Source organism: Poecilia formosa, unplaced genomic scaffold (genome assembly GCF_000485575.1).
Source record: "Poecilia formosa unplaced genomic scaffold, Poecilia_formosa-5.1.2 Scaffold124, whole genome shotgun sequence".
NCBI lineage: Eukaryota > Metazoa > Chordata > Actinopteri > Cyprinodontiformes > Poeciliidae > Poecilia > Poecilia formosa.
Genome location: NW_006800063.1, coordinates 742663 through 770091, shown reverse-complemented (window position 1 = coordinate 770091; position 27429 = coordinate 742663). Strand labels below are relative to the sequence as shown.

At 41.0% G+C, this 27429-nt stretch overlaps 1 long non-coding RNA gene across 1 annotated transcript in view; it reads left to right on the top strand.

Moving 5' to 3' along the window:
* The window catches only part of LOC103144327 (uncharacterized), a 30830-nt gene extending 4475 nt beyond the window's left edge, over positions 1-26355 (top strand). Inside the window, exons 2-7 of the long non-coding RNA XR_001663238.1 lie at positions 498-547; positions 18113-18203; positions 24241-24329; positions 24987-25132; positions 25232-25311; positions 25562-26355. This is a non-coding gene — a long non-coding RNA (uncharacterized LOC103144327). The remainder of the gene's footprint in view (positions 1-497; positions 548-18112; positions 18204-24240; positions 24330-24986; positions 25133-25231; positions 25312-25561) is intronic.
* The last annotated feature ends 1074 nt before the right edge of the window (positions 26356-27429 follow it).

The following is a 27429-nucleotide window of genomic DNA, read 5'->3' as shown; positions in this document are numbered from 1 at the left end:
ACACACACACACACACACACACACACACACACACACACGCATGCGTGAGCACGCACACAGCAGAGCAGTATATCAGTGTGTCAGTGACAGTCTCTGTGTGTGTCTCTCCCATCATCTGGCCATTAGACAGTAATGGCTGGGATAGGAGAGTAGAGTTTCCCTGTGGGCTCAATACAAGAGCATTTATTACACACAACAGAAGCAGCATCCTGGCCCTGCCATTCAGTGGAGATGGAGAAAAAGAGGACAAGAAGTAGGGAAGAAAAACTTGCACCTATAAAGAATGAAAAAAATCAGAGAGATTGAATACTGCTAGCTTCGTGAAGTTAATCTTAGCAACAAAGAAGTAGAACATTTTTGTGCTTTAAAATACACAATTGCACAGGGTTTTGTCTTTTACAATATGTGTACAGGAATAAAAACATTTAAAATAGTTTTTAGAGTTATAGAAAGATAAGGAAAATTATTTTTCTTTATTGTTTATTCCTGTTTTTCAGCCTTGTGTCATCAAAACAAGTTGTGACTAGGAGAAACGTAAATGAATGAGGTAAGTGAACACGTGTTGAGAGCTGTGGGGGAAACGAAAGTCTTCATTCCCTTTTCTCGTTGTCACAGTTTAAAACATTTTCAACCAGAAATGTTAATACATTTTTGTGGGATTTTATTTGATAAAGCACAAAATTCTGCAAAATTGTGAAGTGAAAGCAAGTAAATTGATTTTATGTGCTTTTTACAGATTACATCTAAAAGAATTGTCTCTAATAATATTTAAAGAATACTGTACAGCACATTGGTGCAGTTAATAGCTGTTTTAAAGTGCTTTATAAATAAATTGACGTTGACATTAATGCCCTAAAACAGGGGTCCCCAAACTACGGCCCGCCTCCTCATTTGGTCCGGCCCCCTGAACAATACCAGAGAGCATTCAGTGTTTTTTTTTTATATATATATGTGGATTTTTCTTCAACCACCAGGGGGGCTCTTGAGCAGATATGAAACTTAGTTTCCCTCAATGGAATATCAGTACCAGTCACCATTTCGCTCACGGTTTTTTTTCCATTTGCATTCTGGGTAAAAATCTATCTACAAACGCGAATATGTCGTCGGCAGTAATCCAGCCCCCCGGCAACAAAAGTTTTCTAAGGTTTCTTTCTCGAAAAACTAAGACCGGCCCCCGACCAGAAAAGGGAAGAGTTATGTGGCCCTCGCAGGAAAAAGTTTGGGGACCCCTGCCCTAAAATAAAACTCAGTGCATTCAGGCAACATGTATTTGGTAAGGAGAGTACTCTGAATAGGACTGGGTGAGTGAATCATGGAAAATGACTGAAATTGCCTTTTTATGTGGTTATCTGACATTTCCAGGCCAGTTCTAGTGAAGCGCCTGTCATGTGGACATGTTCAAAGTTGAGGGTGACTTTTTGGAATGGAGCTGCCACCCAGGTTAATGTCCATAAAGTTACCCAGTAAGTGTCCATTATAACAGACATAAACCCAGTTCATGCAGACACGCAGTGGGAGACAGAAATCAAAATATGTAGATCACCAAAGAACCATTTGGTGTAGAGACAGTCTTTGGAGAATTTAATAAGAGAAGGAATCACTTTAGGCTATGTTCTAGGAAAAAGTTGACTTTCTGTTTAGTAAATATATTTTTGCCTTACTTTGCTGGTGGAAGAGGGCTGGCAGAGAGAAAGAAGAGCTTGAGGTCATAGTGGTTTGAGAGCTTTCAGATTTCCTTGTTGATTCTGAAGGCGATGGTTGGAGGTTAGAAAGTCAGGTGTGTTCAGGTGCTGCGACTGACCAGAGTTGTTGGTCTGTGGTAGACTGTGCCACATTAAGCCTTGTGGGTTTGGTTTTAGGTTTAAGACTTCTTCGCTTGTCAGATAAGAATCAGGAAAGCTTTAGCCAGAGTTCCTGGCAACCTGTTTACCACTCCTGTCATTTGACAATCCAAGTGTCAAAAGACCATTTTACTGACCATTTTATAGCGCAGCTTAATGAATGGATTGGAATGAGCAGCATAGTGGAACAGTCCCACATTATCACTCAGATTTGCCAAACGTCCGTGAGAGGGCATTTCAGCAAGAACGTCATCAGTTGATGTCGTCTTCATTTGAAAACATTCGACTGTAGTCTGAAGTTTGCACATGTGAATCTGACCAAATCACTTACGATTTAATGGAACAATGAGGATCTGATTAGCCGATCCCAGGGTTGGATGAAATCAAACACAGTGGATCAGAGGAAATTCTTCATGCCAATAGAATAAGAGCAGTCTTGAAGGGGTGATGAATTAGGCCACAGGACCTGACAACTTTGCATCTTTTTATTCAAGAAAACCAGATGAAAACTCCAGAGGTAGAACACAAAAGCTCTGCACTAAAGGCCTTCTAAGCCAAGGTTAGAACTGGAGACCTTCTTGCCTTAAGGTGCCAGTGTTAACTGATGCACCCCAATGCCCACCCTTAATATAATACTTTCGAACACAATAGCAAATTTGATGGCACATAATAGATTCCTCCTTGTGCTCCTGATACTGTTGTGACTCCCTGAGCGAGCCTCCTCTGTAACCCCCACAGCAGGATTAAGAAGCATGAAAAATAAGGTTTTCACATGCGGGACACAGGGATCTACATCGTGTCAGCGGCGCACAAAACATGAGCGGATGGGCTGTAATTCCCCAATTTAAGTCCCTTATTTCCATTTTGTCATGTCTGAGCGCTTGTCATGCTTTTGAACAAACATTGACATAATTAAAATGCAAATGCAGTGTGGTGGTGCTGGAGACAGACCGAGATCTCTAAGCTGATATGCACACAGAAACAGACGCACAGAAGGAGAAACACACAAACACAGGCAAATCCTTGCAGAAAACACACGCAACCCAACAATGAAGGTTAAGAAGAAATCTGGTGTTGGAGGGAAATACTACAGAGGACCACGTAAGTGGGTTTTTGTTCTTCCACTCTGAGAGCACTGTTGTACATGTTGGTGTGTGTGAGTACGTCCATAGGCTGACACAGGGCTCCATGGGCTGCAGGCTCCCAAGGCCCTGGCCTTTATTAAGAGCAGTTGTTTGATGAGAAAAGGAGCCGGCCTTCACTCCAGGGCCTGGCAGAAGCCTGGGGAGTGGGTAAGTGGGTTAACCCAGAGGCCCAGACAAAGCCAGAGAAATGGATAAGTGGGTCACCCACCCTCACATGAACACTCAAAGGATCCACTCTTACTCCTCTCCCTTTTATTATTAGAGTTGGTCTAATGTGTGAAGGGACCTCAAGAAGGAACACAGCACTCATCTCTGCATGAGCAAAGAGAGCTTATGTGTGTGGGTATGTGCTCAAATGGATGCATGTGTGAGTCAGTGGGCATTCTTGAGGCTAAAGCAGGAGAAAGCTGTGGTCCTTAAAGACTCTCAGAGCCAAAGCGTACCCAGTTTAAGGCTGCTGCTACACCGTCAACAAAAAAACGAGGAGACTTGAACAGAAACAGAACCTTTATATCAAGAAAGTGCTACATGTAAAAAAATAATAATAATTGTGGTTTTGTTTATCAGGCTTTGGCAAAAAAATAAATAAAAATTATAAATGGTAGAGTAGTTTTTCTGGATTTTTTTCCACTTTTTTTTTTTTTCATTGTACTGGACTGCGCTTCCTATGGGCACCAGCTGGAGAAATAGAAAGGTTAAGTCAAGTGACAAAAATCATGAGCTACAAGTTTTGGTGAGAATATTTAGTCTAGCATTGCTTTAGGCAAGATCATCTGCTTCTTTTTGATTTTAATGTTGTTAATGACACCATTAGTGCCACCTACTGGTGTACCATATGCATTTCAAAAATATTGATTAGAGTTTGGCAGACAATGAGGTCACAAATTGATTTATTTTTCAAATTCAGTTTGAATAAATACATGGAGAAGTGTAGCTGGGGCTTAAGAATTATGATGAAGAGTGATGTGGCATTACCAGTAAAAAAAAAACTACTAAAAAACTGCCTGATATTTTTCAGCATTGTTAAGCAAAGCAGTTCATCCAATATTAATCTAAAAAGACATTCTAATAGAACAAATAGCATACAAACTATAACTGAGTTTAATTTAATTCATTAGTGTGGCATAACAAAAAAGGCAAGCAGCTACTCTTTTATCTAGCTGAATTCATTTGGCATTCACTTTGTCCAAACAAGTCATTGTCTGGGGATTAAGCAACTGGCAGGTTTATTTGTTCGGTTAAGGTTAATTCTAGCAACATGGAGAAGTTGTCCATCAAAAAATAAACGTTTATTGTAATATTTGTGTTCACTATGTGAACAATAATTTAATACAAGAGAAACGTCTGAGCTCTCCTTACATAGTAGCCGGCTAAAGTTTTGTCGATCAATATAAGGACATAAAGTTAGAATCTGGACAGCCTGAGTCTGAAGAGAATATTGAATGAATGAATGAATGAATGAATGGATGGATGGATGGATGGATGGATGGATGGATGGAGTAACAGAAAATATATTTCCCCTCTATTTTCTAGACCATTATATTCTATGATATGAAGTTACATAAGCTCTATATAAAATTTGTGATTATGGCTTTAAAAAATGGTCCTTTGTCTTCAAAATCTGAAAGGACCATAGAAAAATAATTTTAAAAAAATGACTTCTGTTATTAAATCAACTGATGGACCAAGACGTCAACAGACAGATGTCGCCTTGCAAGACTAGTCAGACTGTAAAAATATTCACATTTTTCATATGTGATAGACCAATACAAATCAGAATGTTATTGTGAACTTGAAGAACACATGAACATTTTTGAAAGAGCGTCATTGGAAGTCCCATTTACAGTTTTCCGGACACTAGAAAACATGCAGGAGAACAGGATCTGGTAAAAAAGAAACCTGGATAATACCTGGATAATTCCCTCTGTTGAAACATGGTGTTGATGGTATGATGCCGTGGGCCTATGGAAGCTAGTCGGAGCTAATGAGAAGACAGCAGGAGGTATAAACCGACCAATCCTGGAAGAAAACCTTTTAGAGTCTTGAAACTAGGGCAGGGAGTTTACCTTCCACCTTGACAAGCCTGCACATAAAGTAGAAGGCACACTGACCCCTATAAGACTTGCAGCTGCAGCAAAAAGTATAAATTCAACAACATGAAACACAAATGCATGGCATATTTTTTGGATATTTATCTGTAAAAGAAAAAAAATAAATAAATACAGAAGCATGTTTTTTTTCTGTCTTTTGCAAGTATGCCAAAGTATGACAATTTTTTTTCAAAGCATTATTAACTGATTAACTGAATGTGGTTGAGTTTAACTCAGGGTTAGTGTGTTTTTTTTTGTTTGTTAGTTTCGCTTTTCATTTTTCCATGAATGTACTGGGGTAAAACTGCACAGCAATATGAGGCTGCACACAACACCATGCATACGCACATGTACACACAGGCGTACACAATCACACCACAAAAAGCAGCAGATACCAAGATCAGCAAGAGGATCAAGTGTAAAGTCTTTTGTGTAATAGAAAGGCCTTTGATGAGGAAGAACACAAACAGTGTAACCACACCGACATAACACACACAAACACACACACACACACAGAGCCACAAATCAATTTGCTGATTTCCTGCTGGCTGTAATTATGTTCTCACCACAATCGCTATAAGATTTACTTCCATGCATCTGGTATCTGGTAGCGTCGAGTTTCCTGACATTTGTTAGATTAATGAATGACTGTTGCTCCTCTAATTCGGAGCGACTGGCAACATGCGTGTGCATGCACAGGCGCACACAGGGCAGGGTTCCCATACAAACAAACAGAGAGGCTTTTTGTATTCCGGTGCACATCGCCACAACACAGATCAACAGTCCCTAAGGTAACGGCCAAAATAAAGATCTCATTACTTCACTCTCTGCCGCGCTCTCCGTGGCTTGTCAGCTGCCAGGCCCTGACGTCTCCTTTCATGTTGGCCAGGCCTCTAAGAGGAGCTGAGAGATGCTGAGAGGCGCAGAAAGCCTCCCAGGGCTTTGAGCAACGTTTGATTCCTGCTAGATAATAGCTGGTTCACTGTCAGCCGCAGGATGATCAGTTAAATCCTTAATCACTGCCTGTCCACTTGCATGACAGTTATTTTAGGGTGCTTTTCTGGACCCTCTTCTCTCACTTTCCAAGTGCTCCACCTCACTCCCTCCCTCCCTCCCTCCCTCCTCCCTCCTGCGAGAAGGGATCCCACAAGAGAAGCAACAAAAAAAAACAAAAAACAGCTTTCTGGGGATGGGAGGACAGAAGGAGTTTGAGGGAAGCATAGGATGGAAGTTCTGTAATTTTACATTTTTTTTTTTAGCTATTTCTTTCAACTTTGAGAGAAGAGAGACAGACAAATGAAAAGAGCGTTGCCACCAAAATGTGAAAGGCACAAAGGAAAGAGCAAAGAGCAAAATGAGAGGAACCTGTCTTTAACCTGTCAGGTTTAAGACAAAAAGAAGGAGGACTGCTCTCGTTCTCCTCCACCATTTCCGCATCTGCCTGTTCTAAAGGACATTCAAAAGCCTGGAAGAGAGACAGTTAAGGCACTTTCTGTCAGCCGGCTCTGAACCAGTGTCACAGGTTGAGGGCTTTGCTAGAGATGAACGCTCCGTGTTCATGTCCAAATCAGGGCCTTGATCAAGGCGGCTGCATGTTAAGGTTCTGCCACCCCTGACAGCCTCCCGTCCCACCCCCACCTGTCTCTGTCTGGAAGACGGAGGCTGCTTCAGTCTGACAAAGACAGAAGTTTGGGTGTTAGGATGGCGTGGATGAAGCATAGCTGATGTACAGTTTGACTGCAGACGGATCACAGAAAGTTTTGGACAGTCTGGACATTGATGGCGTATAAGAGTGAAGGTGTAAGATCTTTAAAATGTGCAAAACTTCAGAAGCAAACGGCAAACTTTTTGGGGCACTTCGAGGATATAGCAGCATATTGTTGCGTTGATTTTAATATATAGTGTAAAGTATTTTAAAAATGTTGCAACGTCCTACAAGGACAGCTGAACTTTATTTCAAAGTATTCAGATTCACCGTAGTTGATGTCAGGTGTGAACTCAAACAGAATGAATGAAGAAAATGAATCTAAACATGTCACAAATGATGAAGGTGGGGACGTTTCCATTCTGGGCTGACATTATTTGACGGAAGCAGAAACTGCTAAACACAAAACATGAATACTAGAGCATAACAGAACCCGTACAAGGCAGCACAGTGAATACAGATGAGACCAGACATGAGAATTAGAGAAGCAAGAGACTAATTGCAACAAAAGTCTAATTTAAATAACATAGAAAACAGAAAATAACCTAGAGAAATAAAACATGACACCAGGACAGCTGCGAACTCAAACTGTGAATAACATTAAACCTATGGAACATAAAACGCCAAACACCCAGACATCATGACAAAGCATGTTTTGACAAAATTGTAGTTTACAGTTTTATCCTCAACTGATTGATGGTTTTTTTTGTGGAATCATGGAGGATTTGCTTCACATTAAAATTCCCCCCCAAAAAATCTTGCATCACAACAGTCAACCATCTTAGTATTTGTTTTTGTATTTTTGAAAGATATAGTATTTATTAATGCCTATTTTAAAATCAAGAAAATCTATTCACATTGTAGTTGACTTTTAACATGGGGGGGAAAAAAACGCCAGTTGAACAATATTCTGCTTTTCCAGCCTCTATCTGTCATTGTCAGTCTCACTCTTTTCTTTTCATGTGCGCCACTGTGTGTGTACAGAATGACGGCATTGTTGCTTTGCTGTAAATGGCAGACCATACTTCATTGCCTCATTTCCAAGTGTCTCAGCCTTTGACCTGTTGATTCTTACTGTCAGTCCTTTGCTTCGCAGCACAGCGAGCCTTTCAGCCAATAGAATCGGAGCGCAGCTGGAGGTCAGGGGGTCACAGACGCACCATGTATGGAATTCCATAGAGCCGAAAAGGTCGAAGGTCGCTCTCAATCACAGTCAACACGGACCAGAGCCTCATGAGGCTCCACGAGCCACAACATATCAACAACAACAGGGAGAGGGTGGAGGTGGGGGATTTTGGGCTGGAGATAAAGCAATTTAAACTGTGAGAGGATGAGGTAAATCATTAAAAGAGCTAATGAAGATAGAGAAGAGGATGCATTTGCATATAAGCAACCCCACTTATCTCACTTAAGTAGTCATTATAATTAGTCAGATCAAAAGTGAGCTTAAGAGTTTTAGTGATGACGGATGCATGTTGCTTCTGTGTGTGCTTGTTTTTGCCTTTCCTTGAATAAACCTTCTTGTTTTTTAATGAGTCTGGAGACTGTTGCCTCCAACATGTTCATTCAACGCGTAGAGCAAATGTAACCGAGTGCCTGTCTGCTGTAATTAGTTATCCCCAATATGCACCGTTCCATCTGCACACGTCACCAAAACACCTGCTGAGTGTTGAATAGACGTGACTGATGACTTTTAAAGAAGTTGTTCAATCCTGCAGATGACTTACTCATTCATTGTGACTGATGACAATGTTTCTTGCTTAAACCACGTTTATGTGAGTTGTATAACCTCACATCAGATATAAAACAAACAAACAAAAAAATCCAACCTTTAATTTGACTGAATTTATTTAGTGAGGAAAAATAATATGATGTTAAGGAATTATGAACAAAATCACTAACGTTCATTACTTTTGATCCTCTCCTTTTGCCAAATGGACAACACTTAGTCTTCTACTGTAATAGAAATGTTAAATTGAAAGAGAGGGAACTTGTATCATTGTTCCCATTAAGAATATTCAATGGGTTTGAAGAGATGGCCTAAAAATGTGTCTTCTGACCCATTTTTTTAAACCATTTGATAACTTTTAAAAACAAATAAATGCTTGAGTCACACATGTACTGTTTACAAACCTCAGAAATAACTTGTTACTGGAGAAAGTTTGGATTTCACAATTTTTGATTTCTATAAATTCCCGCTAGGGAACTTTATTTCAGTTTTAAGTCAGTAATAACAGGTGTTTGAGCATATAGCACCTTTCATTAAGATCTATATCTTATCTGAATTCCTGAGCATCTGCCCGTTGTACTTCCACAGAAGTTTGGGAGGTGTGGGTATGTATTTGTGGTCTGATGCATGTGTGTCTGGGTCTGTGAAGAGTCCCAGAGGCGTCCTCTCTGCCTAAGCCACTTCTGCAGATCTGTTGAAAGATCATCAAGAGACTTTTTCTCAGTCTAAGTGTGTGTGTGTGTGTGTGTGTGTGTGTGCGTGTGTGTGTGTGTGTATAAATGTTGTCTCTGTGGGAGCATGCTGACTGCGTCTCCTGCTTAGCACTCACTTTCATCACGCACACGCTCAGAAGTGACAGTCCCTGTCTCTACAAAGGGATTTAGACTATCACCAAGAGACCTGCCATCTTTATCCCTTACTCTCTTTCACACGCGCGCACACACGCAAACACGTACACCGACTTCCCACTCGCACAAACGTTCAGAAATATCCTCGCTCGGAAGGCTACAAAGAGATTCATGATGTCACCCAGAGACGCTACTTAGTTACACATAATTTCTCATTATTCCTCCTAATGAATCTTAAAACAAGATAGCAGCTGTTAAATTACACTCCTGTTCCATTCTTCCTCACCTTTCCCATCAGCCATGGCAAATCTCCCCTCCATCCCGTTCCCTATTGACACATATCCTTAGTACGCACAAGTAAATACCAGGCCCACAAAGGGCTGAGAGTCTCAGCTAACAACCGATACACAAAAACACAACAACAAAGCAGTTGTTGTCAGGTTGTTAAGTCCCTGCCACTGTTTCCGAGGGTCGGGGAGACGGGCGAGCAGACAGAAAAAGGGGAGAACAGGATGAGATGGGCTTTGGAGAATAAAAGCCGGCTAATCCCTGCATTTGGATATGAGAAACGCAGGCCCGCAGGAGAACGCATCAAAGCCGCGGCTAAATTAGCCTACATACAGGGGAGCGAGAGGAGGAAAGAAGAAATGGAGAGAGAGAGAAAGAGAGAGAGAGGCCGCAGACTTGAGACGCTGCACGGAGCAACGAGAGGCGCTCTCCCAGGGCCCAGATTAGCAACACACACTCATTATTCTCCAGCTCTGCTGCTGCACAAACACACACAGTGCCATGCACACAGATTAGAAACATACACTTATTATTCTGTCTCAGTGGGACACTAAACCCTAAAATCCTGCATGCTTGCAGCTAGCACTTGCACAGAGACTCACTAACTGAATAACAGGCCCCAGCGCTGCTTATGGAGCTGTGCATAGTTAGCCACACTGAGAACTAGCACTTCATACAGAGTGTGTATCTTCACAACTGTGTGTGTGTGTGCGCGCGCGCGTGTGTGTGTCAGTGAGGGGCTGATGAAAGCAGGCAATTAGGACCAAAAGAGGGATGCTGGTTCATTCAGCTTCACAAGTGTACCCATCCAAAGCACATTAACTAGGAAACTTGTGCAGAGACAGTTTAGGTTAAAGCCTCTCTTTGTGGGAGTGTAGCATTTGCGAGAAAAAGAGTTGGGACAGAGGAAAAGGAGGAAGAAACAACAAAGCATGACCATAATATGAACAAATGTGCCAAAATCGAGTGGAAAGGATGCAAGTTTGACAAGAGCTCAAGAAAAACAGTAACAGAAAGCGTTGCAAAAGTATTCATGCCCCAGATGTACCTTAACTTAATTAAGGTACATTGCAATTTCACTGTACCTTAAATGTTTTTTTTTTTTTGAATAATTAGAAAATGGAAGAAAAAAAATGATTTTGGAACTTTAAATCTTCAAAATGTGGTGAGAGTCAATACTTTGTAAAACCACTTTTTACGGCAATTGCAGCTCGGCGCTCTCGGGGTTGGCCAAAAAGTTTTATTTTGGTCTTATATGACCGAGGAAAGCTCTTTTCCATGCAGAACACCCTTGCAGGACATGTGGCAAACTTTAAACAGCACTTCTTTCAACAATGTCTTTCTTCTTTCCACTCTTCCTTAAATACCATACGTCAAATGTGTAGCATTAGGTTTGTAGTTGTGCCATGCATCTTACATTTGCAGATGATGGATTGAATAGTGCTCTGTGAAATGTTCAAAAGGTTGGGTTATTGTTTTACACCCTGATGATCTTTTCATCTCGATCCTTTACTTGTCTGCTCCTTCGTCCACATGATGCAGTTGCCTCCTCGTTTTGTCTAGCAGACCTCCGAGGCCTCGAAGGAACAGTTGGATTCATGGAGAAAAATAGTGAGTAATGTGTTACAGGCCTACGTTTGCTAATTAGGTGATTTCTAAAGGCAATCGGTTTCACTTTTGCAAGGGACTCTATTCACTTGTGATACGTTTGGTCCACTTTAAACAGACCAGAGTTTGTTTTCCCATTTTGGTCTGGACCCTTTATGCAGGTGTGTCTCGTTTCACTTTCAAACGAACTGCGTTGCGGTTTATGTCTGGTGTGAAGACAGACTGGCCTCGATCCCAACTAAATAAAGAAAATATGCATTTTTTTTTAACTTTGCAAGCCTCCGTTTTTTACCATTAAGGTTAAAACGAGCCCTTCCGTGTTGCTAACGCTAATGCACGTACTGATTGTGCTGAAATCGTACCGGATCCGCCATTTTCTGCTTTCCGCTTGTAGATTTCGGTTTTCAAATTGTGTTACACAATTACCTATTCATTCATTCATTCATTCATTCATTCATTTAGTTGCTTCTTTGCTATAATTTGCTTTAAGAATTGTGTTTGTTTTCAACCAGCTTTTTTACCCTCCTCAGAGGGCAGCAGGCTGTCCTAAAAGCTGCAGTGCCGTACCTCAACTTTTTCAGTCAGTCCTTCTCAGACAGTTCAGTGAACAAGCTTCCTTTTCCTTTCTATCTCTCTCATTCACACAGACACCAACACACAAGCATTTACACACACACACACACACGCACACACACAGTAGCAATTATGGCAATCAGCAAGCCGACCCAATTAGCGTTTCCTGCTTGTTAAGCCCCAGGGGTTGGCTGCCTGACCACCTCACTTTGCATAACTTAATCTGCAATGACAGGGTGTGACACCCAGACTTCTGACCCTACCAGCTGCTTGTTTGTGCCTGTGTGTTTGTCCATATGTGTATGTGTGAAATTTAACTAGTTGCTCGCCGCATGTGGGGTTACAATTTACATCCACCAAATTGCTCCCAGGCTGAGGCAGCTTCAGAAGGAGTGGTGAGTTCTGGATCCAGGGGGAGGAGCTCCGCATCTGGAGGCGACGCTAGAGCCTGCCTCTGCTCTCCTGAGACTCTCTGGCCTGTCTGAGCTGGTTAAAGAGTGATGGACGTGTCCAGATATAAAGGCAGCAATAAGGCAGCCGCAAACAGATGTGAACTTACCTTACTTAAACTCATCACTGAAAAAAAAGAAACTCCCGGCGCTATGTTTCAACTCGGCACCTCTGAGCCAGTGTCACGATAGTCAAATTTGTTTTGTGGTCAAACACTTATGCCGTTATGAAGTATCCTCCCCTCCTCGGTGAGTGGTTGCCCCGTGACACATGTTGCTAGGCATTAAACCTGACAGAAACCATGGTTACTGAACACAAAGGAACTATTGTGGAGGTGCGTTTGATCTAGGCTAGTGTGTGCATGCATGTGTGCGTGTTTGAACTCAGTGTGAACCGCGTGGAGTCTGCGGAAGCTTTCAGAGGGGGGAACAAAAGCACAGCGGAGCGTGCGAGTGTGGCCATCACCCTGATTGCCAGGAGAGGAAGAAAAACAACAACTTCTATCTCTCTCGCCTCACAAAGTTTCCCTCTTTTAAATTCCCTGTTTTCCTGCTTTCTTTGACTAATTGTTTTGTGTGTTTTTTTTTGTCTTTTTTTCTCTGCGGTGGAGTTCAAAACTGGCAGAAGCGAGGAAAGCATAGCAGGGTGTGTTTGTGCGAGTATCTCTCCGATGCCTTTTCCATTAAAGGCAGACTGATGAACAGGCTAGGATAATTAAAGGGGAGTGATAAATAGTTCTCCCTTAATTAAAGGGGAGTGATGAGGACACGTGTCGAAATGTTTTGTTAGCGGGCTGACGGACAGATGAAGGAGGAGAGTAATTGCTTTGGATTAATTATTTGGATACGGGCAGCGAGAGGGTACACACATCTCTCGAGGGCTCCTTTAGGAGGAAAAGATGGAGAGGAGGGGTAGAAGAAGAAGAGAGAGGGTTCATTTCTAGGAAATATTCGTTCATCTCTTAAAGTCAAGAATGGCCTTTTGGACCAACATCACCCATGAGGGCGAGCAAATCAAAATTAATGTCATGTTTACTCATGTATTTTCATCTACATTCTCCTAGGGAAAGTTGACGAGCAAACCATTTTTCTTTTTTTTCAGCAACACCCGCCTCACGTTTACACAAGCGCATACTTTCACACTGGGGAGATGCCCAGTTCAACCACAGACATCAACTGGTGTGTGCTGAGCAGCTGGCACAGATTAATCCCCCTCCCCCACATCTGCAGCACTTATTAAGCACATTAACTTTAGCATGACATTTTATCTTTAGAACTTGCATAATCTAAAGTCCATGTATTATTAAAAAATAAAAAATAAAACGTTATCCCCGTTGTTTAATATGTAAACGTATTGACAAAATTCCAATAAAATGAATTATATTAAGTATAAAATGCTGTGGTTCATCATTTTCAGTTCAGGGTACAGCATTCGATTAATGTGGAATGGAAAATCTGAGATAAAGATGAAACTATATTGACAAATTGTTTTGGAAAATCCACCTATTCATAGATTTTTATTTTTTGCAGACCACATGTAAAATATATTAAGCAAAATGCAGTTTGGAGAGGTGAAATGCGGAGGCGCAATGCTACCTGATACTACTGGTTGGCGTTTGCAAAGCAGTCGAGCCAATAGCGGGTTTATTTTCCTTGCTGTTGATTGGCTGTACCCTCAAAAGCAGAGATAAGGAAAACTATATAGACACATTAGCTTTTGCATTGGTGTTAAGACAATTCCCACTCTGCGTATTAAGATATTTGAACTATTAAAATTGGCTTTTCCAAGCAGTGTTAGAGAGGATTTCAAGTATTGCAGATTTTAGTTATTCGTGTCCAGCTGTGATTCCCAAACCCCTGCAATTACTGGGGGTCCACTGTACCTGAAGGACATTTAAACCTCAACATCCCTCATAATTTATAGAGCATTCCAGAAAGCCATGACCAAAAAAATTGATGCACTGTTTCTCTATGTTAAACCAAACACATCTACCTATAGAAATCAGATGGTGAAAACTCGAGTTGAAGTCAAGGAACCTTTTTATGTTTGTAAGAGCTGTGTACTATCATATAATAGCCAATATTTCCATTTCTCTTTGCTGTCATCTCAGTGGTCTAACGATGGCTCTGAGTGCAAATGAATTACATTGATTTGGACCTTGGACACTGAATTTTTTTACATTGACATATTGTCCTGAGAATATATAATTGTGGTATCAATTGAATTAGACTGAACACACTTGGGCCCTTAGAAGGCATCGTTGTAACCCAGAACACTGGTTGGTCAGAAACTGCTACATATTGAGAGCCTATAAGATTATCCTTTGTTTCACCTTGTTGTGTCATTGTCTTTATAACCAGTTTCAAATGAAATGTCTGTATTACAGATTTGGCCAGATGCACTCAAAACTTAGTCCAGAGCTTAGAAGTGAAACAGAAATGGGTTATAAGTAGGATCTTATAACCAGATTAGTTTTCAGATCATATATTTTTTCATTTTATTTTAGGAAAAAATGCATTATGCACACAACTTATATTTTTTTCTATTGGTTCTGTTTATCATGGTTATATTCTTAACCCTGATGGCTGATGTTTTCCTGGAATGGTAAGTTGTTTCTCCGCCATTAGCACGTTAGGCAGTGTGTACATGAGGATGATTAACAGCATCGAGACCTTCCTCCTGGCTCTGATTGGTTGTTTTGACTGGTGGCAGTACATTTCTTCAAATGACAATAGCAACACTGGGAGAAGGTGGAAGAGCTTGATTTTTTTTATTTCACAGATTGTGTCTTAAACTGTAAAGATATGGTGACAGTTTTAACAAATATGTAAAAAAAACAAAACATTTTTTGTCTAAATTCTAGCTAACTATATAAAAACACCTGGAGGTCAGAAGTTTGATTGTATATTAAAGCTAAATAATAATTTTAAAAAATCTGTATTAAATTATCCCTGCATTTACTTGGTATCATCTTGAAGTATCGCACATCCGTCATGCAGAAAGGAAGAAAGATATTTTTAAAGCAGGCACGGATAGTACAGCATTCAGGAAAAAGGCAGGCTAAAAGCAATTATTCAGCAATGAACTGTTAGGAAAACTACATAAACAATGATGCAGCAATTTGTCCAACTCTGTAAACGAGTATTTTTGGAAATTGTGCTCAGACTGTTCCGTTTTCAGAATCGCGATCTATTAAGTTTTCATTTTTCCAGTGCTTTTTTTCCCACAAAGGCAGGAAATCAGGCATGCATGACCTCTGCTCCCAGCAGTGTGTGCGTGGATCTCGCTGCTGCCTGAACTCTGATGCCTCCTTCTTTTTAACAGCAACACTAATGCCTAAAATGGACAGCACACAGACACACGGTTGACACAATAAACTCACACACAAAAGCCCACCTCCCCACATGCAGACCCTCTCTTTGTGTGTATGTGCAGTGCAGGTAGGGCCATCTGGGATGTAGATCACAGCCAGATGTCTTTAGCTCCACCGCCAGCCAGATCACCTTACATAAATACTTTACCATGTGAGGGAATCATTTAGCCATATTAATTGATGGTAAACTTGCCCTGGAACGAAGGCCCCAGACTTTTCTTTTCTTTTTTTTTCTTTTTTTACACACACACACACACAGGCACACACGGTCCTGTATCACAGGTGGGTTCCTTCACTCACAGGAGCAGTGAGTGGGTAACTGGTGGTAACCGGACTCTGATCAAAAGGAAGATTGACATAAATAAAGAGCCTGCAGGAATGCATTGTGCAAACAAAATATGAGCTGGGCCCCAAAACATTCCCTGGAGGGGAGGTTGAGAAAGAGGAGGTGAGGGGGCCGAGAGAGAACGGGGGCAGCTGAGTAGCTCTCCTTTTGTTTTTTCTATTCCCTCCTGCCTGCCTGTCTTTCATTTCCAGACATGTGTCTTAGTATTGAAAGACAGATCAAAAACAAGTGAAGGCCAGGTGAAAAAAAAAAAGAAAAGAAAAAGTGCAAGCAGGATGGTATGAGACAGGTCTCAGATCTTGGCAGTAGCAAGGCTCATAAAATTTAAACTGGAGAGATTAAAACAAATGTACTTCAGGGCAGAGCAGACTGGATTTCAGCCCTCTAGTGACGGTCTAATGTTCTGCCACCTATTGTTGCAACTTCTAAACATGAGCATGAGCCACAAGCCTTCTTTAGCAGGGAAGTGATACTTAATCCCTGGTGGCTGAACCTTTGATATGTTAGCCTTCACCCATAGGCCTCCAAGGTTTGTGTATGCTAAGGCACAGAGTGACACGCAGATGTACGCACACACAACAAAAACCTGTCTGGGGAACTTCCATGTGGTTTCTGGTGTCTGTTTGGCTCCATGTAAGGCTTTAAAAACCTGGAGGGGGGAAATAAAGTGGCATGGCCCACATGGACGTCCGCACAGAGCACTGTACAGATGGCCAATAACACTACCATAAGAGGAGTTTGTGGCTGGCACTGTAAGGTCACTTCAAACCAACGCAGAGGGGACATTTTTAGTTTTTTTCCTTCCCAAAACAGAACAAGACATTTTGTTGCAAGCAAGGATTGCAGCTAAAACAAGCTACCAACGCACACAAACAGAAACGGATACAAACCACTGCCATTTACCAAGGAAGTTTTCTCCTCTGGGCTTATGTCATGAGATAATGACTGTACACATACATGATTGCATAGTGTTTTTCTGCCTCAGAGCCCCAAAGCGTACAGTGCCAGGAGAGAACAGGAAATGCATAAAAGGCAAAACCAGCAATCGTAAGATTGAATCACACTTGAAAGCGGGTTGCGACCTCTGCTCTGCAGGGGAAAACACGCTCTTTCTCAGTGGTGCCGCAGAGACTTCGCTCGCTCATTGGGGACCGGAGATGTAACGGTTTATGTTTTGAGGTTCTGCATATGTACACACACCCCACAGCAAGGTGTACTACCCCCATAGGTAAGGGTGAAGCACCCCTCAGGTAGAGGAATGGCGTTGAGGGCAGATTCCAATTCACTTCTGTTCCCCAGGAAACAAGAAAAGACTATAAAATAATAAGAAAAGAAAAAGTTACACAACCTTGAAGAAATATTTATAGTACTATAAGTTTTTCCACATTTTGACATCTTTCAACCTTTAATGACTCTGGAACAGAAAAAAGTATTAGTTGTGGACTCCACAAATTTGGCCTATCCAAAAGAGCGGCAGGAGGAAAGTCATTGTTGGAAAAAAAAAAAAAAAAGGCAAAGTAGTATGTTTGCTGCTTGCCACAGACCACATAGGGGACAGAGCAAACCTGTGACAGAAGAAGCAATAGAGAGATGAGGCTATGTATCAAGGAAGACCGACCTACAGAACAGACCATTCTCACATTGAAACATGGTGGTGGCAGCATGTTTCTGTGCCAGTTATCCCATCAGCCCTGACGGGAATACTGATCAAGCATGATGTCTAGATGGGAGAAGCTAAAACATGACAATGAAGAGAACCAGTTCCAGGAGACTTCACACAGGACAGCAACTCAAAATATGAAGCAAGAAGTACAATAATGGTTTAGATAAAAGCATTTTCGTGCATTATAATGCTGTAAAGTCCAGACCTAAAGCCAAATTAAAACTGTGAAAATAGATTTTCACACTTTTTCTGCGTACAATCTGAGAGAGCCAAGAAAAATGGAGAAAATCCTAATATGTGGATCTCGGTCTGTCATGTAAAAATCTCCCAAAATTCATTGAAGTTTGTCGTAAGTCAAAAAAAAAAAGTGGGAAAGGTTCAAACATTTGAAATACTTTGCAAGCCAGCTAAATTAAAGAAAGAACGATTTGATGAAACCTTTGTTCTCTGCAGGCCACTCACGAAACGAAAAACAACGTCGATGGAGGATAGGACAGAAGAGGAAAGACAAGAGCTCAGTGAGAGGAAAGAAAAACACTGCAAGGTAAATCTGATTACAGAACTTCAGATAGGGCATCGCTGTTAGTTAACACTGAGATAATAAATACTGCGCCCATGCAACCACACTGCTGCTCTGTGCGCGAGAGATGTTTTTTTCCATGTGAGTGATAGAGGCCGGAGGAGGGCGGCAGGGAAAGACGAGCTCGTGTTTGTTTGTACACGGCTGTTTCTCAGGCCCTTGACCCTGGCATTCCAGAGCTTACACACAAACACACATGCCAACAATTCATAACCTGTGGAGGTCAGATCCCAGCACATTTTTCACTAACCTTTGCCCATAATGCTGCGCCCTACAGAGACGCATAAACAAGACACAGAGACATGAATTATCAGCATAAGCTTTTATTTCCAGATTTAGGGCATAGTGGCAGTAACAAAGCAATGAACTGGGTCCTGCATTTGCGCCTGGCCTTGGCATGTTGCACAGGGCATCAGCAGAGAAGGCTTAAATTGACACTACATTTTGAGAAGTAGAATTAGAGAGCTTAAGTAAGACAGGATCTTAATGCTGCGGTCACATATTAATTAACGTTGCTTTGAAAAATGACATTTCCTGCTCGTTCCCGACACGCCTGCACAATGCTTCGTGTCATATTCTTCTCTCACACTCACACTTATCCAGCCCTTGAATACTTGGATGTGCTCGCAGCAGGCTTTCCTCAGTAACACCTACCTGCTTTGTGTGTGTGTGTGTGTGTGTGTGTGTGGTGTGTGTGTGTGCGTGCGTGTGTGTGCGTGTCACATGTACAGACCTCTAGTCTAACCTAAACACTTGTGAGAGGAGCTTTTTATGCAGCCAGACATTCAAAACAAACCTCTGCCTCAGCTACTATCTGTCTCTGCGGACGGGCGAGATGATTTTTAAAAGCCGCTTTTAACGCACCACAGAAACCCCACGTCTCGCGCGCGGCGTGATTGACGCCGTGCGCACACACATACACTCACCCTGCAGCACCTCCACTGGGGAGGTCAGGATGAGGAGAAGGAGGAGGGCAACATGCCATTGTATTAGTGCACTTTTACCGTAGATGAAGAATGGCCATAAAAGGTAAAACTATCCCGCTTGGACCTGCTTACTGTAAACAAGCGGAGAGGAAAGTGCAGCGGGTGAGAGATGCCGTGTGGAGAGGTGCATAAAACGAAGAAACCAGCGAGGAGGGGACGGGGAGGCAAGCTGCAGAGAGGCAGAAGTTTTTACTTTGTTCTGCATGGGTAACATTAAATTATTCTGAAAGGGTGGTAATATGTAAAATCAACTTTTTTTATGCTATGATGTTATTCCCTCATCAGAAACATATCTGGAGTGTTGCTTTAATTCTTTCATGCGCATTTGAGAAATCCTCGAATCACCCATGGCAACCATTTGGGGGTGCCTAAAGGCTCATACAAAGCAAAGTTCTGTTTACCCAAAGTTCCTCTCCAGTTGAGCTTCTGGCTCACAGAGCAACCCCGCTCCACCTTGAGGCTCCGTCACTCAGCTTTATGAGCGCTTCACAGCTCCTCAAGACTAGCAGCAGCAATTAGCAAACAACAGAGCTCATCATACGGACACTTCTCAGTCTAACACTGATTGTGCTACAAAAAAATGACACAATCAATGCCATTTTATAGCCTGCAAAAAATACAATACCCCCTTTAAAAAAAAGGCCTAATACTCAAAATTATATATTTTTTTCCTTTATAGATACATTTTATATTTTATTACACATCAACTTCAGTCATGTAGCTGTTCATTTCACCTTTGAAAGTCCGGTATTACATCTCAGTTTGTGTATATTTTTTAAACATCTAACAATCCAAAGTAAAGGAAACAAGCCTTGATGTTCAGGCAGACCAGAAGAAAAATCTTGTAACTGGATGGACAGCCTACGCAGATAATCTTCCATAACTCAACTGTGTTTCCTCGTCTAGGTGTTTTACTCACATTTTTTTACTCAGCATAAGATTTTCATCCATCCATTCGTGATCTAAATGTGCTCTATACAGCTGAAGAACTCCAGTCTGCATTGGTATTTAAGCAACTCTGAAACCAGTCTAGAAACTGCTCTGTGTCTTGTAAAGAACGTAAGTGTGTTTTGTGAGTTTGACCATGAGTTTATAGACTGCTTGGACCTTATACCCAAGTTCTGAAAAACAAATACTTTTATGTTTTGTTATTCCGAACGGCCTGTTGTTGTGAGTTAGTGTGGATTAATTTGCAGCTTTATGGAGGGCCAGCGATGGATCAGTGACAAGTCCTTCATCTCGCAGTACATTCAGTGCTTGGAGAGGAAAGCTTGGAGAGGAAAGCATTAGCTCTACTGTGTAAATAATAAATCAACTCAAAGCCTGTGGAAATAAATCGGCAAATGTCCTGCAAGTTTGTCCTTCTGGTTTCAGCTTTAAGATGAAAGTTGCTTGGTAACATTGGAGCAATTTCGGTCTCTCATTTTGTCCTTACTTACTGCTTTATGCTTTCTTTCTTTATTTTTTACCACTCTAATTTATTGTAAAAGCAGAATATACTGTAAATGTTAAGAGCTACTTGACATCTAGCAGTGTAATACAAATCTGAATGTCAGAGATGGTGTTTTTCATCGAGACCTGAGTTCTTTCATTTGTAAGAGCACATCGATGCACTTTAATGTCAACAGGGCGCCACACAGGCCTGAAGTGAATGTAAGAGGCCAACCAAACAACGCTTCTGAGAGTTTTCTGAGAAAATGCACTTTCTTCTTTGTGTCTAGTGGGCAAGTAGTGGTTTCGGATATGTGTGCTATGGCTCTTCACCAAGGGAGCCACTGTGTCCAGGGGCTGAAAATCCCCTCACGTAAAATAATCTGTCAGTTCAGTTGCCCCCCAGAACAAATTTTCTTTTGCTTATTGGGACAGTCAGAGTGTGAAAAACTCTTGAGTTTTGCACAATGTCAGTATTTTAATGAAATATGGCTGATACACCATTTGCATTTTGATGCATATGATGTGTAATCATTTAACATAACTCTTTATTGGGTTAGAATTTAGTCAATATGGTTTTCAATGTTTAACCTTTTCTCCTGTCTCAGCTTCTGTAATTTGTCCCTTTTTGTTCTTAGCTGTTTTAACCTCGAAGATTCACTCATTTGAAACTGGAAAATGATTCTGCATCTCAATCAGTTCCTCCTCACTAAATAAAAACGTTATTAATTAAATAACCTTACTGATGTATTAGTACTGATATGCCTGTTTTTCTGTAGTTTTCCTTTGAAAAATGCCAAACTCTTCAGGACAGGAGCACTGCATTGAAATTGACATCTCATTATTGTGCCGTAAGGTGGAATAAGAGTGTGACAATTACAACCGATTTTCACAAACATTAACAAATTAGGGAATCTAACCAGAGTCAAAAGATGAATGAAATGTAAACTAAATAGTTATCAGTTTGAATAATCTGAAATATTGCTCAGCAGCAGGAGTTACACTGTACTCTAAACAATAATTAGTGGCTGCTGGATGTTTGAAAGCTACATTAACAATCTAGGACTATTTAAATTGATCTTTTAGTTGCTCCTTTGAGTTTTATAATCAGTTAATGGTCAGCTCTGAGAAGAATTGTGATTAACTCTTCACATTTGAACACATTTACTTTATTGTGAAATTGATAAATATAACCCCATTCTTTTCATTTCCCCCATCTGGGCTCCACTATTCATATTTAGAGCGTTCCTGCTGTTGTAAATCCTGCCAGGCCAAGGTGGAAGCTAATTCTCCCAGCCTTGTCGGCGAAGACACCTTGTTTGCGTGCAGCCAAGTTGTGTCTCTGCTCTCCAAAAGCTCGGCCGTTCTCATTTTTCTATTTGCTTTGATGTGTCAAGTACATTATTTTGTTATTTTTATTAAACAAAAAAGCCCGGGCTCTTGTGCTCTCTCACCTGCAGGAGTATGAAAATTGAATATTTCAGTTAAAAGTCAATTTCCACGATGGCATTACGCAAATCAGCCTCTCCCTGTTTTACCCTTTTTGCTTCCATTCATCTATCAGTCAGCCTCCTCCACCTTGATGCATCTCTTCATTTGCTGTGGTTTACTCTATTCATTTACAGACATCTTTTGTCACGCTCAACACAGAAGCTCATGTTTTTCTTCTTTTTTTTTTTTTTCCATTTTGCATTGTTACGTTGCCCCCGGCCAACCTGAGCATTTTGTGTTTTAGTGTATGCGTGCGCGTACATATGTGTGTACATAAATACCTTGTCCGTGTCTTTTTAACTTGAGGCTGGAAAAAAAAAAGACAAAAGAAATCCCTAAAAGCACTCACTCTTCTAGGAAGTAATGCTTTTGGTTGATGCAATTTCACATTTAGAGGAGGTACTTATTTATTTATCTTTCTGTCTTTTCATTTGCATAGATTGCCTCTAGAGGTGTGGGAAACCAGTCAAATTGCGCTTGTAAAATGAGTTTGACTTTAAGGCGCGGTCACTCTGAGGCACTCATTATCCCAGATTTCTTTTCTCACTTTAAGTCAGTGAACCATAATTAACCCAGCACAAAATTATGATTTTTTTTATCAACTAATATTAGTTATTAAATCTAAAAAGTTACATCAACATAAAACTCTAAATTCAAAAGATGTCATAAAATGAAATAATATATGTATTTTCATTTTCCTTTTTAAAATATCCGTCATAAATTCTCCGGCACAACACCAAATAACAGAAAAGCATATTATATAGGATCTTTCACAGCATCTGTGGATGTCATGACTGTCCCCATGAAAACAAAATGCAAATTTCAAACTAACTTTTTTTTTTATTTATCAGGGCGTGCTTCAGCGGATATTTACATTATTTAGTGTCAATTTCAAATAAATACATCATTATGAGTCCCCAAAATTGAATAGTTATATAAAAACATACAACATTTGCAAAATATCTAAATAAAAAGCAGGGAGATAAATATGTTGTATTAGAATGCAACGATAGAAGAAGTGGCAGGTTAGAGAAATATGACTTTCATTTTTAACATGTTTTTCGTGTTGTGTTGGCATAATATAATATAAAAGCGGTGTGGTCACATTTGAGAGCCACTTTATCCACTAAGGTGATGCTGTCAGGTAAGCCTCGACAGTGATGAAAACCAAAGTGTGATTAACCGATGCGAGGGATTAAGTTGAAACGGGTGTGTCTTTGTGTTGGAGACCAAATGCATTGGAAGTGATAGGCCGCTGAAGGCTCCTGCCAGAGAACAAAAACTCAAACACAGGTGTGCTTTAGATATTGCACTTTCACATGCTAGAGCGAAACGCCGCAAAGAAAAATACCCACACACACACACACATACCAAGTTCCCACAGCTCGAGCTCTAATCAGTGTGTTTACATGGAACGCCAAGAAACCTGGGCAGCTCTGACAAAAAGCGAGGGGCTAAATGAAGAAACGCTGAGACAAAACTCTAAATGGTGTCGCCCTCATCACCAGCATCGAAACTACACACACGCAAACATACACGCGCGCGCGCACACACACACACAGTGCTGTCCAGCGCTCCTCGTTGACGAGGACTGATAGAGCAAGCGGAGATGAGGACGGAGCAGTCAAACAAAGGAGTGAAATATGACGACAAGAGGAAACAGAAAGCCCAAAAAAGAGAAGAGGAAGCAGAGGAATGGAGCACAGGATGAAGATGACAGATATTAAAACACCAGAGCTCATGGAGAGACTTTTCCCTTCCTGAGAGCTAATATACAGAGATTAGTGGGTGGGTGGAAGAACCAAATACAATGACTTTCTTAAAACTTGGAAGGGGAGGGCAGCGCTTTGCAAAAAGTGAAATATAGTGGCGTCTTTAAATATTAAGCTGCTCTTATCAGTTAGTCTTTCTTCTCTTCTTTTTCTTAGATTTTCAAAGCAAACTTTTCATGCTACTTTCACAACTGGCATCCAGTGTGCTAAACGTCAACATTATTAATACTATGAAACATGCATAGCGCTAGAAATTACTGCAAATTAAATTAAAGTGCCATTTAAAAAAAAAAAACTGATTCAAGTCTCTTTGAAGCACAGAAACAACAGCAAAAGTGACGCACACCAACTTCCCAGTCAGAGGTCGCTTTATGCTTCGGCAGGAAATTCGCCGTCTGTTTAAACTACAGGTGAGTGACTTGTGGGGGGGGACCTGACGCAAATTTAGGACAAACCAAACATTTGTCTTTTTTCCACACTTCCACACGTTTCCACACTCACTGGCTGAGAAAGCCTCTCCTTTCCAGCATGTGTTGAGATGGGGAGGACCGGGAGGAGAGAAGAGGCGGAGGGGGAGGAAAGTAATATTTCTCTTGAGAGAGATTGATGTGATCTGTTCGGCACTTCATTGTTTGAGGACGATTTGAGTGAACAGCCTGTTCTCAGCAGACCTGGCCACCTGAGTGTGTGTGTGTGTGTGTGTGCGTGCGCACGAGTCAAAAGTACAACGTGAGCATTAAAGGAAAGAAATTGCTCTATTATTTTAGCGACTGCAACAAATCAGTTTGTTCACCTTTGTCCCAACTCAGGGAGCAGGGATTGCCTGCTTGTCTGCGCGCCGCGTGAGCCTAGCCGAGTCAATAGAGCCTTTCACGTCCGCTGATAAAGGAGCGATGGGCAACAAAACGTGTATACTTTACTCACTCGTAGACTTGGGGTTGACCTTGTAATCAGTTTTTAACCATCAGACACTAGTTCGGTTTGCGTTGATTCGTCAAACGCGCAAAAAGAATAACTGCTTTTCGTTGTACTGTTTTTTTTTTAATTATTTTTTGTCTTTTCTTCAGCTATTGTCTGTTTTGAAACACGTTCACGTGAAGCCCTTTCAGAGCTTGCGGCTACATTGTGAAAAAGTTTTGCCCGTCGAAACATGGATCCAAAGTGAGGTTGGAGATCGAAGGTCCTTTTTCCATCAGTTACCAATGAATGAAAGGTGATTGTGGATGAGGAAGATAAACCAAAAACGATCACAAAAAAATAAATAAAAAAATAAAGTGTTGTCTCCTTTCGGTTTCTCTACAGAAACTCACAGGACAAAGCAGTGATGAGCCGCCAGAGAGGAAGCGTCAGCTTCGGTAAAAGGATTAGGAGCGCTGCTGCAAGTGGAATCAGGTAGGATTTTATGTTTCAGACATAATTAGTCAAGTTTAATTATTTTAATTAACTCAGTGATGTCCCAGTCACCCCATCCCTGTATTTTCACTTAAAACTGTCAACTGCACAATTACTGTGCTCTAGGCTGATTTAAGAGCATAGAAAATGTCAAATAGATATAGATTTAAACCATTTCATTTTATTTTTTATTTTTTTTAATCATCTGTGACGTTGCACCTGAAAAACGCCTGCTGGAAACTCGACACAGCAAATTTGCAAGTGGCAGAAGATTCCTGTTGGGACATTGAAACTTTTTCAAGGTTAATCTGATTATGTTTTTATGGGGGGTGTGAACATCCCAGCATGTAGTGACTGAATGCGGTCGCTGCATGCTTGCTCAGTGTAAGGGATTGCTGTAAAGTCAATGACACAATAGAAGCGATTGTCTATGTGCTCCTCCAGGAGGACTGAACATTACCGGTGACTCGACGCAATCTGCTGGGTTTCCTTTGATAGGAAACTTTATAAACCAGTCTGAATACTGAACTGAACCTGACTGCATTGTTTGATACCTGGGATGAATTAGAGCGTATGTATGATTGGACTGAAATGACTTTTTACTGTAAACACGACGCGTTGAGTCGGTGCGATACAAATAAGCTGGATTGAATTGAACTATAAGGCCGCAATCAGCCGTTTTTTATGGAAAACAAGAGCACAGCAATTTGCCAGGTTTCTCTTCCATGTGCTTAGAAAAGTCTTGACATCTGCTGGGCATTTTAACACTGAAAAAATAAACCTTATAATGTGCAGCTGTTTAGATATTACTGTGATAGTTAGTTTTACATTTTGTTTCTCAGAACTGTTTCATAATATGAGAAGCTGCAAGTTGGATCCAAAAATCTTATGGTAACTTCAGCTAAAAGCAATTACAAGACAGTTTTTTTTTGTTTGTTTTCAAGCAAATATAATCTAGACTAGATGCAAAAATACCACTGCCATTTATTTTGTGTTCCCCCTTTTTACTGCCTTTTCAAACAATAAACAATGCACTTATCCCCATTTTATTGCTACTCATTGTGTTTAATCACTCTAGCGTATCAGTAATACTCGCTCTTGCAGCACATTAAGAACAATTACCCTTTCTTTAATCCATGTGGCACAACAATCGCTCCAGTCCTAAGAGGGGAAAGTATCATATAAAAAAAAAAACTTCTTCATCAAATAATAAACAAGTCAAGTGAGGATTGGAAACTGAATAAACCGAGGAGGGAGCCGAATAAAACATTTTCTGTAAAAATGCTGTGCAGCGAGCAGAGACGTGTGAGTCAAGGCTGCTGGAATACTTTAGTGGCAGATCAGGTTGTGTTGTCCATTAGCTGCTGAATAAAATTTACATAGTCAACAGGAGCCTGATGTGAAACAGATGTCCTTTAAAAAAGTGCCACATCTCTGGCTTCAATGGACTCCCAAACTGACTCCCTTTCAAAAGCATTAGATTGCCACATAATTGCACAAACTCTCCTTTTGACGTTGTAACTCATAAGTGAAGGTTGTTCAAGAGAAAGTCCTCGCATATTAAATATTTAAACCCAATCAATAGCATTAGCCGGCACATTAACCTCTTTTTATATATTTTACCTTAACTGTTTTGCAAATAAAAATAAAACCCATCGTGTCTGTCGTCCTCTCTCTGCTGAAAAGTAACATTCTTGACCTAAAGTGCGACGGCAACTTTCTTCATCTGCGCTAAGTGAAACTGATATTAGATTTGTTAGCCCTCTGAAAGCATTTCAAAAAACGTGATGTACCACTTTCCGTCAACGTCCTCGTGAGATGTGCTTACGAGGCCTGGCAACGCCGCGCGCCCCCGCGCGCGCCACACTCCAGGCAAAGTGTTGCTACTTTGTTCTTTCCTCAAACATGTCACAATAATGAGAAGCGTCAGGTTCCATCAAGCAGAAGAGGACAGGTCCACATTATAGATGCATACATCACTGCTCTCATTTCAATGTAATAACACCTGTCAGGCCTGATGAGAGGGGAGCCGTGATGGCTTAGTCTGAACAACGGATCTACACAGACACCCTCACACGTTCGAACGTGTGTGTGTTCGTACGGCCTCACGAGATAATC